Source organism: Thamnophis elegans, chromosome 6 (genome assembly GCF_009769535.1).
Source record: "Thamnophis elegans isolate rThaEle1 chromosome 6, rThaEle1.pri, whole genome shotgun sequence".
In the NCBI taxonomy this organism is placed as follows: Eukaryota; Metazoa; Chordata; class Lepidosauria; order Squamata; family Colubridae; genus Thamnophis; species Thamnophis elegans.
Window position 1 is genome coordinate 55,521,610 of NC_045546.1, and position 5,793 is coordinate 55,527,402.

Consider the following 5,793-nt stretch of genomic DNA (forward strand, 5'->3'; position numbering starts at 1 on the left):
GTGGAGCAATTGGTTCCACTCCATCATTATACATGGTGTGATGCTGAGTTCAGCTTCTGAGGGGGGGGGGGGAGATGCAGCATGGAGAATTATAGAAAACAGGACTACAGAAGATGTGAAAATGCCAGACTTTCATGAAACTCATCTGAATTACCTTGGGCACTTCTATTTCTTTGCTTGTATACATCCTAGGATTGTAACGATGGGGAGAATAAGTCAAAATGACCACATGATGAGGGAATGTAATGTTTTGCTGCAATAAATAGAATAGAAGCAAAAATGATACATTGCAAATTATTACAATGAGGGTCAATAAATACTGTATAATTTTTTAACTAGAACAATGGTAACTATTGGGTGATTAACATTATCTTGCATAGTTTTCATGTACTATGACTTTCATATGTGTCATAGTATGTGGTGTAGGGTTTCCTGTCTAAGCAGGGGGGTTGGACTAGAAGACCTCCATGGTCCCTTCCATCTCCATTATTGTATGCTATTATTCTATATTCTCTTTCTTATTTGCTATTTCTTCATAAACAGTATCTTGGTGATATTATCTTTTGACAAAGTATAAGTTGACCTGTCTTTGGATGTGTAGATACTGTAATATGATAAAAATATGATGAGCCACTTCAAAAAAGAACCCCAACAATAAGAAGAATATGAATATACTTAATGTAAAGAACTAGACGTAGAAAAGTTTCAAGGATTATCTGATGGATCTAGGACAACTTGCCATGGCCAGCTCATGAAAATGGGAAGTCCCCTGCCCCCACCTCCTCTCCACTACCCACCCCCATGCGCTCTGCCCACCCACCTGCTGTCTCTTCCTCTGGCCAGCAGCGGCAAGTTGACCATGTGGAGTTGTCCTATGGCAACTTGGTGGCAGCAAGTTGTAGTGGCCTGCTGGTGGTGTTGAGCTGGCCACAGTGAGCTGGCCATGGTGAGTTGTCCCTTTCAGTTATCTGATAGTTTCCTCTGCTCTACCACTCTGAACTTCATCTGTTACTGTATTGGCGATAGTGGTGAAGAGCAACCGTAGGGTACAATTTGCAGTGAATATTTGCCAGTTACCTTCCCTTTCTCACAATACTCCCAATCTAGTATTCTTTGGAGGATTGTGGGAAAATAATAAGTAGCTAAATTTGTTACTGGAAAGGTGAACAGAAGAACCAAAATGCTCACATTGATGCCTGGACCCTGCACAAGTATCTGCATTCTAGAAGCTGTTCAGAGCTGTTGAACATTGTTGATCTTGGTCTCCTGTAAAGGTTGTCTCTCTAGTGTTCATCATATATGATATATTGTTGTCCTTGGAAAAGAAAGTGAAGAAGAAAAGAAGAAAATTGGAGTTCTGCATTCATTTAGAATAAAGACCTCTCTTTTAAAGTTTCACCAACTGACAGTTACCAAAAAGTTCAACAATTTTCCCTTGAAACATCCATGGTTATTGGTGAGTTTTTTAAGGCTATCCAGTCTGCTCCACAACCAGGTGCAAGTGATGTGCTTTCCTTTGGAATAACAAAAAGATTGCCAGTAACATTTGCATATTTGTTCCCCGTCCTGTTGGGAAATGTTGCCCTTTGAAAAAGCTGCCTATTAGTGGAAATGCAGTTATTAAAAAGGTGTATGTATAAGAGGCACAGTGTCTCAACACTCCACCCAACCTAACATAGCTTTCTTAGGAATGCATCGTGGCATGGTGAATATTAATATAATATAGAGCATTACAAAACCACAATTACATCACAGCCTGCTCATTCACAATTCATTATATCAAACACATGAGCTTACTTGTTTAAAGGTCTGTACGGGAGCAAAGATAAAACCGACTGCCATCTCAGTGTCTATATTGAGGTGGAGCAATATAATAAAAGTGTTAGATGAGTCACTGGGACTGAAAACCTGCAAAGATTGTGATCTAATTTACTATAGTTCATCTTTGCCTGAAACATAGTTCACTAGACAAGTAATGCTTACTGGATATTTTTGAAACCTTTAAAAAAGCAGTCTGATCTGATGCACATTGAAAAAAAAATATTACCTCCATTTGCACCCAATCCTGTCTTCTCTATCCATGGTAGCATTTTCCCAAATGTATAGAGGGATATTAGTTGCATACATGAATCTTTTTGTAAGGTCTGTTGTTCAACATTCCTACTCTATAGAACAAACCTAATTTGGCTAAACCATCTAAATGCAGTGCAATTTCATTTTTTTAAAGTAAGATTTTAAGCTCTTTATAGCTGGTTCTAATAGCTAAACAGCAGCCACTTTTAGTTAATTTGAACAAAAATATATTTTGTTCTGATTTACAAACACATGAATATAATGTATTTGGGTCATACATCCATAACGCCTGTCATTCACTTTATATTGCAGCTAATGTAGATTGTTCAATTAAGCACATTACAAGATGACATTATACTGTAAACAAATTATCTTTGATCCACTCATCTGTTTATGTATTGCAAGAAATTTTCAAATATAAAATTAGCAAAGAATTGACCCTATCATAATAATAAAATAAAAAGCAAAGGAAAGCATAAGTAGAACAAAATTCCATTAAGGCAATAAAAATATGTATTAGCTACCTGCTACTTTAATTACCGTAGTGGTTAGCTATAAATCTCCATAAATTGATGAAGTGTTTTCTTTTCTGAAATACAAGCCAATTCACGGCCAGAATTTCCTAAGAAGAAGAAATTATTATTAAACCGCTTTAGCTTTGTAAGTAAGTGTTCCTGTTAGTTTGCAAGTTTGATATTAATTAAGACACAAACTGGACCTTAATTTTTATGAAATGGTCCAATAAATGTGTGATATGTAACTTGTTTAGAATGAGGAGCTGTACCTGGTCTCAGAGTGGTATGCTGTTCTCTAAAGCATGAGCAAATTGAGGACAAAATGAAACTACATTTAAGTATAATTTAATTTAATAAAATAATTAAAACATTATTTGAAATAGTATTGATAATATTTATTTCAGTCAGCATAAGAGATGATTCTATAATGGTCTGGGAGAATGTCCTGGAGAAGCAGGAGGAGAAGCAGTATCAGCAGAGTAGGAAACAGATCAGAGATAGCTTAGCCTGCAGAAGGAATGGTGGCAGAGCACAACCAATATCTCAGAAGGGATTTTTCCTACTTTCTTCAACTGTAAAGATTTCCAAGTGGAGTTGTAGATTGGCGTGCATGATTTGATTTGAGCCTGCAGTTTTTTCTAGTTCTCCAGTGCATGCTCAGAGAGTCCAAGCATGGGTTAACACAGCCTATCTGCCCTTGGACTGAGTGATGCTTTTTCTTGACCACGCCTCCCTTTGCCTCTCTATGTTCAGTTTAAAAACTCAGTCAGCCTGTTGGGACTGTTTTGGGAGTGCTCCAGTCCAAGGACAGATAGACTGGGGTATTTGATCCCGTTTTGACCACCTCTCATCCTAACTGTCGAAGATCAGTAGTATTTACAGTGAAGGTTTGACTGATAGCTGAGAGGCTTTCCGGGCTGACCCTGCCTTCCGCTGGTTGCAAGTGGCTCAGGGCACGGAGATCATTTGTCCCGTGGCCGCTGGCGAGCGAGGGGGGGTGGGAAGCGCGTCTGCATTCCGGCATTGATTCCCCCGACCATAATTCGACCAAGGCCTTGCAGGTGTTTGCCGCTGGCTTTGCGGTCCTCTCATCTGCCTGGCAACAGCGCCAATGGTTTTCCATCATTTTGGCGCGCTTTCATTGAGTGACTCTGGACTTGGTGGGAGGAGGCTGCGCGCACGTCCACTGCCATTTTAAAGCACTCGAAAGTGCCTGTTGTCGTGTGCAGACATTCGGGAGCTCCGAGAAGCAAGGAACGAAGAATCAGGCCGCGAACTGACTTTCTGACCTTCCTCTCAGCCGCAGAGTACCACCGAGGGCATGGGGCTAGTCCGGGGTGCCGGCTAGCCTTTTCCCCTCCTTCAGTTAAGTCTCAGGGAGCCGAGGACGGTGGGGCGGAGGAATCCGTCCATCAGGCAGCCCTCTCTCTCTCCCAAAGCCTCTGCGATAGCGCTTGAGCTGGCTGGCCAGCGTGGGTCCCCGTCCTTGCAGCATCGCCATTACCTCTCATCCAGGCAGCATGGCTGAGGAGTGCAGGGAAGTACAGGAGGAGCTGGCGGGGCCCTCCAGCAAGTGAAGCAGGTTGGATCCCCTCTGCAAAAAGGGGAAAGGGAGTAAGGGCACCAGTAATAGGTCACCCCAGAGATCTTCAGGGCATCCAGACGTGACACGTGAGACCTCTAGACCCCACAAGGTGGCAGAGCCCCCGGTCCCTCACCACCACAGGGAGTCTCCTTCTCCAAATCAAGGGGACCAATCTCCAAGGGGCAGTAGATCTCCCTCTATGGAGGGGTCTGAGTCCAGAGATCCCTCACCAGAGGCCTCCTGGGGCTACCCTGATTCGCCCAGCTCTTCTATCAGAGAAGAGCGGGACTCCTTCCAGGACACCTTACCTGGGGAAGGGGATTCCAGCTCAGGCAGGACTAGGCTCCATGCACACACCAGCAAGGGTCGCCTGAGGGAGGGCAAAAGCCCAGCACTGTCTGCAGAAATGAGGGAAGTGATCTCTCTAGCTGTCTCCCAGGGCATAGCAGAGGGCATCAAGCAGAGAGGTTCTTGTAAAGCAAAAACCAAAACCAAGCATCCCTCCAACCAGCCTCTCCCTCATCCTCTCCCGAGTCTGACTCCTCTAATTCTGAGGAGGAAGGGGGTGAGGGTTTCGTACTCTCTGAGGACGAAGATCTCCCCCCAGACACGCCGGCCTTCACTGGCCTTTTTAAGCCATCGCTATTCAAATCTATCCTGCACAAGGCCATGACAGCAACTGAGTTAGGTTCCATCCCCAAATCAGATTCTGGCCTAGGGTCTTCATCTTCCAAGGATCATAAACATGGCCTTTTCAAGGAAGCGGTTCCCGCTTAGGAACTTATTCCAGTGCCTGACCTGTTTATGGACGTGATCCAACATCAATGGGTCCAGCCCGGCACCTTAACCAACCCCAGTGTGGGGGACAAGACCCTTTATGCTGTGGAGGCAAAAATGGAGGAGGTCCTGAAATTTTCAGAGGTAGATGCTCCTGTAATGTCTCTAACCTCCACTTCTAACTTGTCTGCTGACCTTTTAGAAGGTCTGAAGGCCGAGGATAAGAGGTCAGAAAAGGCTTGCCACAAGACGCACATGGCGTCCGCCTGGGCCATTAAGGCGTCCACCTCTGCCTCGTTCTTTACCAGGGCATCCTTATTCTAGCTGAGACAACTCAGATCCAAGCCTTCCCCCAGAAAGTCTAGGTGGCGTCACGAGCTTACCAAAATTATTAAGCTATTGAATAGTCAGCAGATGCTTCATTGAATGCAGCGAAGTTCGCATCCAGAGCTCTTGCCTCCAATATCACTTCTCATCACCTCCTGTGGCTTTGCCACTGGCAGGCCGAAATGAAAGCCAAATGGAAGTTGGCATCTGCCCCCTTCAAAGGGGGACACCTTTTTGGGGAGGCCCTGGACAAGTTTGTTATTGAAACCAAAGACAAACAAAAGGTCCTCCTGGCCACCTTGAAAAGAAACCACCGTAAGGGCTCTGGCTCTTTCCGTAAGCAACCCTTTCGGAGCCAGGAGGCAGGCCAAGCTACTCCTTCATCCCTCCTACCAGAGATCCTTCCAGCAGGGGGTTGATAGGTCCTCATTCGGGTCTCGTGCCAGGCACACTCAGTCTTCCTTTCGGAAGCCATTTCGCAGGGACAACCACAACAACAACAGCTCTCGCCCATTT